The sequence below is a fragment of the Pituophis catenifer genome, unplaced genomic scaffold, assembly GCF_029215685.1.
Source record: "Pituophis catenifer annectens isolate HBS135680 unplaced genomic scaffold, rPitCat1.0.hap2 SCAF_1, whole genome shotgun sequence".
Classification (NCBI taxonomy): domain Eukaryota; kingdom Metazoa; phylum Chordata; class Lepidosauria; order Squamata; family Colubridae; genus Pituophis; species Pituophis catenifer.
The window spans coordinates 250,922,117-250,935,562 of record NW_027256881.1 but is presented as its reverse complement, the minus strand read 5'-3'; the positions used below and the strand labels follow the sequence as shown (position 1 = coordinate 250,935,562).

Below are 13,446 nucleotides of genomic sequence, written 5' to 3'. Positions count from 1 at the left end.
TATTGTCTTTGCAATTTGGCATCTTGGAGAAAGAAACCTGGTCCAAAACCTTGGAAAAATATGAATCACTGTAAGATGAAGAATCAGAGGAATTTAACATTCCGACAGGATATCTGGGGAACTCAGAGCTTTGAACAAGATATCTAACACAGAACAGAGAGTAGAAGTAGTCCTCAACCAAACGTGTGCTTTGCGTGGGAAAAAAGAGCCTTTTGAAGGTAAGTAGAACGGGCGGGGGGGGGGGGGAAACAGCTGTGCCACGTGATTTAGATTCGCTGCTTTCTAGTAAATATAAATCACGTGGCACAGCTGATCGTCGGAAATATGGAAGTAGCTTTTTTTTACTACCGGTTCTCTCGAACCGGTGCGAACCAGTAGCATTTCACCCCTGATTTAACCTACATATTTTACTTCATATTTTGAGTTCTATACTGTTCAGATATTTGCCTTTTAAAACAACAATAACCTTCAAACTGTTCATTCAAGCTTTTGGTTTCATTTGGAACAGGGAACTGTCTTTCACTTTTCCACCCTGTACATGTCTTCTCATCTCTTTACCTTCTCTTTTTGTTCTAATCCACACACCATCCAAGGTTTCCAAGTACAGGAGGGTCAGTAAGTGCTATTTTGTGATACCTGCACGTCTATCATGGAACACATTCGCAAAATCTGTGCTGGCTATGATTGATATCATTGCAGAATTTTACAAAAAAATAAATAACGATAAATAACAGTGGTGCCTCTGATAATAGTGTCGCAACAGATTTTTAGCTTTAAAACCTTTTTGAAGTAACTATGGTTTAAAACTGTAGATCTGAGACTTTAACAGAGGCATCCTTCCATCTCTATCATGAAGTAAGATCTTGCTTCTGGGCTTGTATCTCATACCTCAACTAGCTAACTACTCCTTATCCTAGGAAATGGAGAGTTTTGTTCACATTTTCTTCTATGGTTATAATATCTGTTAGCATGTATCAGTTTGTTGCCAATTAAAATTCAATATATAATTAAAGATACATTTCTTTTCATCAGAAGAGAGCCTAATATGTGATATTCCAGATGCATCAGTGCTGCAGCAATGCATTTCAACATACTTTATTTGAAAATATACTTTGGGAAAACTGAAAAATGTTAGAATGATCAGATTAATTTCCTATGAAACATTTGGGTCTCTATCACAATTTAAACCCATTCTCCACAAATCAGACTACAGTGATATTCAAATGATAAGTATGTACAATGTGGTTATTTTCCACCACCTTCCCAATTTTATCTTTTGGTGTATAAAAGTAAATGCTTAATATTAAGCATGGTCCTCCTACAGTCAGAGACAATATATTTGCATACAAAGGTTCTAATGCTGAAATCATGTTCCACTGGAATGAACAGGATTGACTGAAATGGGCCTTGTACTCAAGCTGTTCTCCGAGGACTGTTTGCTTAAAAGATAAATTAATTTGTTTGCGTCTAATGACTGACTGGAAGAGCACAGAAAATGCAGAACTGATAACTGGGAAAACGAGGCATCTGACAATCATTCCGTGAAGAAGTCCTTCTTTAGAAAATCTGGCTAATAATTATTCCTTTCCAATAACAAAAAGCTTTGGATTGCTGAGCATTTTCCAATAAACATGCCACAGACTGTCTCCCCTTTCTTGTTGCCTTTTTTCTCCTAATGCTTAAGCTGTGAAACTCATTTTACTGAAAATTAAGTGCTTTAAAAGACATTACGACAGAGACTACATTCTCCATTGTTTTTACAATCAAGCAGAAACCCTTACATTCAGAATCATTCTGTTTATTTGCTTTTCACTTCCACCTAAGATTTGCAATGTAACAGAAATCATATCATTTCTGAAGTTATAAAGGATTATTCTGTTTAATGCCTTATTAAAGATGTTTTTCCCTAATCTCCTTGTACATAACCACAAAGCATTTCTAGGCTTTAAAAGGTATTTTACAATCCAGTAACATAAAGCAAAGTTATTGCCAAAGTAGCTTTCAAATGTATTCTATTTACTTACGAGAGAAAGTGATTCAGAATGTACTATCAGCTTTTTAAAAATCAACTAAAATTAGATACTAAGGAAAATGTTTAATCATCCTACGAAGATATCTTTGCTTACCTGATTCTGCCATTCCACACCAACAGGCTGAGCAATATTATCAGCTCTTTGGGTACTAATTCTTGCTTACTGGATGGATATTTTTCTCTTGCTGGATTAATAATCAACTTTCTAGATCAGTTCATTTGCAATTCTCCTTTGTTAACCCTTTACTTCACCTTCCTTTGCAATCCAGATATTTTCATTCACAATTTTAGGAATAACCAATAATAAAACCAGAAATAAACTGCACTACTTGCAGGATTTATTTGAAAATGCTGAAACTTGAGACCGAAAACAAAGCTGTAAATAGTGCAGAAAGTACTTACACATTAAACCAACATTCCAAGTTTCTTGTTCTTGGAATCTAGTTACACGAGGAACCAACACTGTTCAACACATTCTGCCCAGTTCTTCATAAATTCATTGATTCTGGACCCAGAAGCCAATACAGCAACACTTGCCAGTACTTTCAAATATAGAATAAATGGGACTGACTATTCCTATGACTAGTTAGCTGCAAAATTTTCAGTTATCAGTTTATGCAAGGCTGTCCATCTGTCTTGGCAGAGAGAGAGAAAATGTTAAAGCAGCCAGGGGCAAGGAAAAGATAAGAAACATCCAGAATTACTTTTTTTTTTTACAGTTCAAATGAGGCCAAGTTGATAGAAATGAGAAAACATAGCTATTGTTAAGGTTTGTCTGCTGCCTAGGCTGTTAAGCACAGTAATCAATAGCCAATTCTCAAAAAGGTAGCTTAACTCAGAATTACAATTGCAATGCACATACATTGAACCACTTAAAACACATAGAATGCACACATTCATACTCTATTCCTCATTTGAAGTAACGATACTTGTCATTTTTGTCTTCCATATAGTACTAAAACTCTTATTGTATCTATGTTTGCTTCCCCAGGTTATATCAAAGGCTACATTATACCACAACAATTTTTGAATCAGTTGCTAATACTGTCTACTTAAAAAAATGCATTAAAAAATCTGAGACCCCTTACTCCCCTGGAATTGAAATTTCCTCAATGTTCAGACCAGTTTTATTCACAAAGTTGTGATTCCTGCAGCATCCCCAAAGCCATGTGATCATGATTTCCTATGATCCCTGCCTGCTTCTCACAAGCAAAATCAATGGGGAAGCGGGCAGGAAGTCAGAAGTTGCTCCTGTTGTTGTTAGTTGCGAAGTCGTGTCCGACCCATCGCGACCCCATGGACAACGTTCCTCCAGGCCTTCCTGTCCTCTACCATCCTCTGGAGTCCATTTAAGCCCACACCAACTGCTTTAGTGACTCCATCCAGCCACCTCATTCTCTGTTGTCCCCTTCTTCTTTTGCCCTAAATTGTTCCCAGCATTAGGCTCTTCTCCAGTGAGTCCTTCCTTCTCATTAGGAGGCCAAAGTATTTGAGTATTGAGTATTTGAGTATTTCATCTTCAGGATCTGGCCTTCTAAAGAGAAGCCAGGGTTGATTGATCTCCTCTAGGACTGACTGGTTTGTTCGCCTTGCAGTCCAAGGGACTCGCAGGAGTCTTCTCCAGCACCATAGTTCAAAGGCCTCAATTCTTTGGCGTTCAGCCTTTCTTATGGTCCAACTGTCACATCCATACATTGCAACTGGGAAAACCATAGCCTTGACTATACACACTTTTGTTGGCAGGGTGATGTCTCTGCTTTTTAGTAAGCTATCTAGATTTGCCATAGCTTTCCTCCCCAGGAGCAAGTGTCTTTTAATTTCTTGAAGTTGCTCCTACTCCCACTTATTTTTTGCATACCCACGGTCATTCTGTTTATCTGCTTAGGCAAGGAAAGATTGACTTATTATTGAAGTTAATTTGCCACTACAATTATTTTTTTATTTATGCTATATACTTTTCTTAGATGAACGTGGGACCATCCAGCTTTGGGGTAAATATATATATATATATATATTCAGCCTAAAATTTAATGTTCATTCTGATGACATGAAACTGCACTACATTTCTCTCAAAGGATGACCCACTGGGTCACAGGGTTGTTCAGTCATAATTAACAGAGAAGAAAGATTAGATCCTAAACTATGGAGCAAGAAAAGGGAACAAGCTAGATCCTTGGGTGGGGAGATCAGGAAAAAAAGATGAAGGCAAAATCTTAGGTTGGGTTTGGCAGTAGAAAAAGAGGTGAAAAAGTGGACAAGCAGCAAAGATGGTAAGACTGAGAAGGTGGAAAATGGCCAGGCACAGGCACAGGAAGGAACATACTGGAGTTGGAGGGAGGGGAGCAAAGAACGGGGACCCCAAGAAGAAATGGAAAATAAAGAGAAGAGCAGAGAGTTAGGAAGAGGAAGCAGAGAGATCTTCTAGTCCAACCCCTTGCTTAGGCAGGAAACCCCACACCACTTCAGACAAATGGTTATCTAATTTCTTCTTAAAAACTTCCAGTGTTGGAGCATTCACAACTTCTGGAGGCAAGTTGTTCCACTGATTAATTGTTCTAACTATCAGGAAATTTCTCCTTAGTTCTAGGTTGCTTCTCTCCTTGATTAGTTTCCGCCCATTGCTTCTTGTCCTACCCTCAGGTGCTTTGGACAATAGTTTGACTCCCTCTTCTTTGTGGCAGCCCCTGAGATATTGGAACACTGCTATCATGTCTCCCCTAGCCCTTCTTTTCATTAAAGTAGACATACCCAGTTCCTGCAACCGTTCTTCATATGTTTAGGTAAATGAATAAGCACTGGGAAGGCATGCAGACCTTAAACAAAGAAGAAACCCAATGGTTTGGCCCAGGGGGGAGAGGGCAGGCTGATCAACCTCTTTGAAAACCCAGCAAAAATCCTTGATATTTGGTTCTTTTTAGATTCCCAGGAGGTTGAGGGTTTCAGAGGCTAAAAATTGGATTTGTTTGGGAAACACCAGATGAATTTGCACTGGTTGAAATGAAAAAGAAAGAATTGAATTAGGATGCTCTGGCCAACTAAGGTGCGAAGTTAGAGAAAAGGAGTAATGGAAAGTTCAGCCTTGCTTCTCCTTTTTTAAAAAGCAGTGAGTTCGTTTTAGGGAGCCCTGGGCAAAATCCAGAAGATTGCAGCCTTTTTCACTTTAACAAAAATAATTTCCCTGCAAAAAGCATGCTGGAGCTGTTTTATTAAACAGCCCTGAAGTGCCTTTATGTTCCCCACAGACAAAGAGAAAAATCTCTTCAAGATCAAACCTCACACAAAGAGGCTTGACCTCCTCTTCACACAAAACAAGTAGCGAATGTATACTTTTACATGGGAGTAAGGGGCTTTGTAACAGCAGGTTTTAAACTTATTTGCTGTATTGTTTCCATCAGAGGTGCTGCAGACAAAACGTTGTAAAGTCTGGAAGCAAATCTCCTTCATATTGTAGTGAATATTATTCGTTGAGGATTTGAAGGCAAACCTTTCTAAAAAGCCAATAATGTGAGAAAGCACAGCTGCTAAATTTATTGTTAAGTATCGCATCACTGATACTCCGGGGGATTTTCCTTCATGGGAAGAAAGCTTAAATAACATTTTCTAGCACTTTGGAGTGCTTTCTGTATATGTGATGGCCTACAGAGGCAGTAGGGTACAAAATCACACAGGAACTGTGGCTTGGTAAACAAGCTTCATCTTTTGTTTTTTTTCCAGACTATGGACACAAATAAATGCAACTTTGTTTAACAAGAATGAACTATAGCTATCTTTTGTGCTCCAAAAGGTACATTATCTCTCTTCCCTGTTTCACCTGACTAATCTGGAGGTATTTGTTCCATCACCTGATTTAGAAGTTGGCTAGAAATAATAAGACAAAACAATCTGCAATTGTTACATGAGACAACGGGCCTTCATGTCCTTGAGCTCACCATGACCTTTCACCCTGCGTATCCCCAATGGTCTTTCCTAAGAACTAAAACTACACTCAGACTGAATTCCAGATTGTCAAATAAAGAGCCCTGGCCTTTCAAAACAAACCAATTTTTACACCAAGGTGGGGAGAAACACAAGTCCATTGTTCCCTCACAGATGGAAGTTAGAGTTACTAAGGCAACAGCTCTAATCCTCCTTTTAACCACCTTTTTCACATCACTGGCCTATCAAGTATGCTACCTTTTAACTCATAAGCTCAGAAGCTGGTAGTCTAACTGGCTGCTCTAATTAGCTACGATTTTCACAGTACAGACAACATGATGAGCTAATCGAAATTTGCAAAATAATGACGTACCTCCAGCAAATATTCCTCCTCCTGAGGCCCAGTCTTAGAATAACAATAATGAGACCATTATTAGAGGAGGGCATTAAAATGCTGCACTGCTGCTAAACAGAGAACTTAATTGTTCTGGTCTTGTCCATTGAATCAACAACCTATTGTTGCGAACTTGAAAAATAAAGGACTAGAGAATGGGTGCCATAATGATTGGTCTGCTCTGCCATACCAGCACTCTGCAGAATTGTTTTTCCTTTTGAGACTCTTGATGGACTAGTAGTTTTGTTTAAAAGTAATATAAAAGGCAATTGTTTTGGATAAAAAAGTCCTATTTATTGAAATCCTTAGAAGCAGTTGCCAGGATTGTTCATGACCCCCTGAGATTCTTTTCTAAAAACCACAGACACAGGAGTACTACTATTTGAAGAAGACTGTTGCTACTGCCTACATTACACCAGATATCATTGCTCGTCTAGCGACTGTAATGAAAGAGGACACTTCGTTAGCCTTTCTAGTCCCTTAATAAAGAGTATATTTCTATTGGACACATTCAGTTAATTAGGAAATTGGGGAATTACAAAACATGATTTATTCAAGATACGACCTTGAATATTCATATAATTACTTAAAATTCAGCATTCTTTTTAATAAACAATGCACACATTCAACCATTTCTGGTACAATATTTAATCATCAAAAGTCATGCAAAATACAACTCAGCTTTTTTTTTTTCAGTTTGAATATGTGATGTCCCACTTCAAAAAAAGGCAAAATTTCTTTCAGACATAACAGAAACAAAAAAGTAGGGGACTATAAAGAAGGAATAAAAGGAATTCAGATATTCCTTTTCCATTAGGAGAATATATCACTGCTGTTGTACCAGACAATATTTCTGCTATCTCCCTCAGTCTAGTTGAGGTCTCATATGCCTTATCTTCCAACATGCCAGCAGGTGCCAAATCCTCATAAAAAATGCTTTTTAGCAGTATGCAGTGCTGCAGCAAGAATATACAAGTGAAACTTTTATTCATAACCTCTTGATGTTGTCTAGTGGATGGATGACAGATGGACAAACAGACAGTGTGTGTGTGTGTGTGTGTGTGTGTGTGTGTGTGTGTCTGAGTATTGCGTATAAATAAATGTATAAATAAAAAAAAAACATTAGGGAAATTGCTCTAGATACTGAATTCAAACCATTTGAAATCAATCCGAGAGCTTTGAGATAATCTCTAATTAAGCAATTCCTTGAAAGTTGGTGATCTCTAAATGGATAAATGTTTATAAGCAGAAATTGCCCACCATTTATTAGAAATAGTCCTTCATGGTCTTTCTTTCTGTATTTATAATTCTTTGTTCTTTCCACTCCAGTAACTAACTAAGTTACAAAAGCATTTGACTGAACTGCTACCCAGCTTTTGCTCCCTCCAAAAAGAGGAGGGACAAAGCTGCTCACAATTAAGCAATGAAGGGAAATGGTTATAACAACAGATTTTGCAACCAAAGGGAATTCATTACTAGTATCCTACTAAAATTGCCAATTGTTGTCAGCACCCAAATTTCTTTGAAAGCTTGAGAAAGTTTAAAGTAGGTAGTTATCATGCAGTGATATATATATATATATATATATATAATATATATATATATATATATATATATATATATATATATATATATATATATATATATATATATATTATTAATCTATGGCCTTGCATATACAAATTTAGATAATAAGAAATTGATGATATATATTCATATACAAACAGACACACACACTATATATATATATATATACACAAGTATGTAGACAAATATTTGAATGGTTGGAAGTCCAAAGTCAAAACAAATAGGAATAATCAGATTTCAACTGCATTGTGGAACTACCTTGAAACAAACATCTGATATTTTCATAAGAGGTTTACTTTTGACTGCTATACTTTTATCTCTTTTTTTAGAAAAGCATTGTTTTTATACCTTGAAAGACTGGTGTTTTAATAGGAGAAATACTTATTTTCTTTGTATACAAGCTCTTGGTCATAGAATCATATTTCCTTTAAAGTCAAGTACCTTTTTGTGATCTGAAAAACAAAATATATTAATGTATTAGACTGTAAACAAGATATCTTAATTTATACAATTCTTGTTTTGTTTCATATCTTCATTGTATTAAGCTAAATTAATTAAGCTCACCATTGTATATTTTCTCTTTTCATTAAGTATTTTGGTCTGAGTGTAGCAACAAACTGAAACAAGAATATTAGAAATCTACACTGAGGAAGAGCAATGTTAATTAGATTAAATGTATTAATTTTGTACAATATTTATTAATATTCTTCACTGATTTTTAAAAAATTGTATTTCAAGATTTCCACAAACATTTCAAATTCAAATTGAATCTGATTTATACTTAAGTACTTAAAACTGTCACTTTTATTATACAAAACAGATTTTTAAAATGGACATTGCAGGGCAAAACACAAAGATTTTACATTATTTAGGAAAGCTAAAAATAGGAAGAATAAAAGCCAAGTTGCTGCAGAGTTTCTCTAAATGTTTCACCAAAACTATAGTGATAATAAGAAGCACCATGTTGAATTGTTCTCCACATTTTCGTCTCTTTATTTTCAACAGTGTAGCTCCTGGGACTATACAAGTAGACAAAATAGCAAAGCCTTTTTTAATCTTACCCCGATCAACTGAATCTCTCTTTCTCCAACACAGCTTTGTGCATGATATCTTTCTGATAGTGTTTCTTATTTAATTAAAACAGACACTGACAGAAGGACATGGATTAGAACTGTAATGATGCATTTACTTAGATTAATCGGAGTCTCCTTTTGGAGTAATGGCTTAAACAAAGAACAAAAGGGAATTGTTATGAAACAGCCTTTTATCCTAAGCAAAGGTCATATTATGAGGTTTTTAATTTTGTCATCCTCTGTTATATTGGGCCTCGCTACTGGAACATGAGAAGTGCCCTTTTTAGTTTTTCAAAGCCCATTATTATAATATAGCCATTAAAGCTGCAAATTAAAATGTCTGATTTTAAAACAGGTTGCTTAGCTTTCAGAACCCTCTAATTAGCATGTTGTGCATTGTTGTGAAGGAAAAACGACTAAAACACTAATGACCACTGCCAGGTGACCGCACTGCTGAACAAAGTAATAAACCTCTTTTTCAAGTCACATAATGAATTATCCAAGCTGGGGTCTCCCCTACATCATTTTACACATAAAGAAATACATATAACAATTCAGAGGTTATTATCGTGAGATTTAATATGTAGCAGAAAACAAACCCAAATCTGAATGACAGAATTAATATCAAACAATAAGGCAAAAAACAGACACAAAAAATATTCAAGGAATCAATAATACAATTCTCTAAATTTCTAATCACATCCACTGAATTGAATAGGGCTCATGTCTATGTAAATAAATTAAAGGGTTGTATTTATTTTTGTAGCCCAACCTCACTTCCCCAGAATCCTGAGCAGCTAACAAAAATGAAAATATTTTTTTAATTAAAATCCATATTTAAATGACACAGCCTCTAAAATAATAATTAAGAAATTCAAAAGGCTGTTGTGGTCCACCGGCAGCCTGCGGAGCTGGCAGCAGAGTCGGACAGTGAGGAGGCTGGGGAGGAACATGGGCCAGTCTTGGAGTCTGGGGAAGGCTCAGATGAGGGCTCTGCGTCAGAGGCAGAGATGGGGCCAGGACCATCTGGGAGTTATGTGCTGACTCCGGAGCCTCCAGTCTGACATCAGCGAGGCAAAGGAACAGGAGGAGCCTGTTCCCAGTGCACGCATGCGCAGAGCTGCCAGAAGGCAAGAACAGTTAAGACAAAAGGGGCAACTCAGGAGTAAGGCTTGGAGATGATTGGCCCCTCCCATAAGACATACAGGAGGAGCAAAGGCATGCGAGTCTTTGCAGGAAGCAACTTTGTTCATTCTGGTCGGTTTAAATTCTGAAGCTCCATTTTGACTCTATGCTCCGTGTGGCCTTGCAAAACTAATTGCCAATTAGGTCTTTGGCAGCTTGTCAAGGGAGATAAAGGTGGGTGCTTATCAGCCTTATCCCGAAGGACTGTGGCAGACTTCTGTCAGATTCTTTACAAACTGTTTGTGACTCATTACGGGCGGTGAATGAACAGAATTCACAGCTGTTGAAATAAAAAGAGGGTTTTGGGGACTAATCGTGTGCTTTTTACTGGTTCAGGAAGCCTAGGTCAGAACAAAGGCTTGGTTGAAGAGGAAAAAGTAAGAAGGGTGATTTTAATACTCCTTTTCTATTAGTGCCACTATCACTTAAAAGTATACACTAGTGTATCTATGCAGTAGCATAAGAGCCAATCTTCTGCTATACCATCCTTCCAAGACAGACGGGAACTTAAGGTTTCTAGTCAAATTGAGAATAGGTTTTTGTTTCCATAACCAGAAAAGTATAATTTCATCTGGATCCAGTGGCATAGTTGCAATGCAAATTATTATTAGTCCCAAAGGGTAGCCATGGTGGCACAGTGGTTAGAATGCAGTATTGCAGGTTAATTCTGCTGACTGCCAATAATTCGATTCTCACCGGCTCAAGGTTGACTCAGCCTTCCATCCTTCCAGGGCTAGTAAAATGAGGACCCAGAGGACCCAGATTGTTGGAAGCAATATGCTGACTCTGTAAACTGCTTAGAGAGGGCTTAAAGCACTGTGAAGCACTATATAATTCTAAATGCTATTGCTATTACTATTTTGAAGGACAAATATACAGTATGTGTTTACAAGTGTCTTATTACATGTTGGCCATCCCCAATAAGCTGTAAATTGAATGTTTAGCTTTTCTTCTTATGCTTGCTGATTTATTGATTGAACCTATATGGCTACCTAGCCACTCTGTTGATCCTTGGCAGCTCACCACAATCAATAAAACAGGAATAAAAGCAACAGACACAAGACCAAACTATTACCCATCTGACTCAATCCCCGTCCACATCCAATAGTTGGGGGGAAGAGCCAGGTCTTCATGACCTTCAGAAAAGTTAAAAGAGTAGAGATTCCTCCTTGAATCTCAAGTGGGAGGCTATTCCAGGGGGGTGATTACAGAGAAGGTGCACCTCCAAGATCCCGTCAGTTGACAGCAGTTGAGCATGTCCACCTTCTCTGACCTAGTGAGACATAACCTCGGGAAGAAACAGTCCTGAGAATAGCCTGGTCCTGTGCCGTTTAGGCTTTAATTATGATAACCAGGCTTTGAAATGCACTCAAAAAGTAACTGGAAGTCAATGCAGCTCATACAACAGTAGTAAAACATGGGCAAACCACAGGGTACCCAGCAACTGCAGTGCACTAGTTGCAGCTTCCGAATGGTCTTTAAGGGCAGCCCCATGTAGAGTAATTGTACTAAATCAATTGGAAGTGACTGATATGAGTGACCATGAGCAAGGCCTCCCAGTACAGGAATGGGCACAAGTGGTGCACAAGATGAATTTGTGCAAAGTCCCGCCTAAACAGCTGCCACTTTCCAGGAGGAACCAAGTCCAGGAAAATCCTGAAATTTCATCCTAATTCTGGTTCAGGAGAATGTTACCCCATCTAGAGTCAGAGATATCAATTCTCCTGATCCCAGGGAGCCAAAGATCCATAATCATTCTGTCTTGCTAGGGTTGAATCGTAGTCAGATTCTGCCCATCCAGACCTTATTGGCTCCAGGAACTAAAGTAGGATCTGAACAGCATCACTTGGTATATGGTAAAGAGGTATAATTGGCTAGTAATAATACTGAACCCCATGATATTGAATGACCTCACTCAGGAGCTTCATAAAGTATCACAATGGAACTGAGAAAGAACTTGCCTTCATTTCCTTTCTCAGTCTTTAAAAATGCAAAATATAGATATACCATCTCTGTCTATATTTTTACATTGCCTGTATACATGCAAAGTTAGAGATTCATCTAATCTATACCAATAATCTTTAACATATATGGCCCAAATGTTGAGAGATCAGCAGGTAGGAATACTAGAAACTGTGGTTCAGCAATACTTAGATAATCACACAGACCTTTCTGAAGTAAAGTTAATAGACTGGAGAAAACTGATTAATGGTTACTGAACAGAGGGGAAACTTTTTTAAATAAGAGGTATGTATAGGACCAACTATGCATAGCAAGTAGCTTTGTACAAAACAGGATGAGTAAATGTCCACTGAAAGTGCCATATTCAATTTGGGAAGATGAGACATATAAATGTAAACGGCACTATATCACAGAGGCTTGAAAGCTACAAAATGATGGATTTCAGATCTAGGCGGCACTATAAGTATTAAGTCATTTTCACATATGTTTAGTTGATGCTCAGTTAGTGGTGACCTGCAGCTGATTGTCTACCAAAACTACAGTAGATCTTCAGCCAAATTCCAACTATAGCATTAGCTGGACTTATTCATTCAGACATGCAAATCATCTCTCACTGGGATAGCTATTAAACAAATCAACATCCACCTTTGATCTGTTCTGAATCAAAACTGTATGTTTACTCAGTTGGTAGCTGCACTGTGATGTGGAAAAGAAGAAGCTGAGATATCACACTTCTGGAGTTTCATGAGAAACAAAATCTAGAGTGTCCAAATCATCAAAGCATCTAGTCATAAACCTTTCAATGAATTTAGTAGTAGGTCAGCATTAAAGGAATTACAAGAATGGGTCATAAGAGAGAATATTTTAAGGATACTGTGTAATGTGAACGAATGCCTCTGTGTGTAACTCAATACCCACGAGCCTAAGCTAGCATTTGAAAAGCACATTTTGATTTAATAAAAGTCAAATGTTGAAACACACACCACAGTCGTTTTAGCAAATAAGTAGAAAAATATGGGCCCAGTCTCCCACATGCAACATGAACATTGGCTTTAAACTTAGAATTGTTTAGATAGTAAATTAACTGTGTTGCTTAACCTTCACTGGATAAAAAGCCTTCCAGCCAATATCTGTATCCATTCAGCATTAGAACAATGAGCTCCTGCCTAAGCATAGTACTTAGTGTCCTGCGGTTTTTATCGAATATCCATATATTACATTAGTGTACATAGCACAGTAGCAGTAATTTAAGAGTTCACCATAGCAGCCTGGTAGGATCAGGCTGGCATAACAGCAGT

At 37.5% G+C, this 13,446-nt stretch overlaps 1 protein-coding gene across 13 annotated transcripts in view; it reads right to left on the bottom strand.

The window, feature by feature from the left end:
* Positions 1 to 13,446, bottom strand: part of SOX6 (SRY-box transcription factor 6) — a 498,819-nt gene that overhangs the window by 336,503 nt on the left and 148,870 nt on the right. For 10 of the 13 annotated variants that reach the window (XM_070933747.1, XM_070933730.1, XM_070933713.1 and 7 more), the window contains exon 1: positions 2,435 to 2,566. The exons of 2 other annotated variants lie outside the window; for them this stretch is intronic. The gene's annotated coding sequence lies outside the window, so the exon portion shown is untranslated. Of the gene's footprint in view, positions 1 to 2,434; positions 2,567 to 8,276; positions 8,325 to 13,446 lie in introns of those variants that run through there. One more of the 13 variants, XM_070933739.1, reaches the window with a different exon arrangement.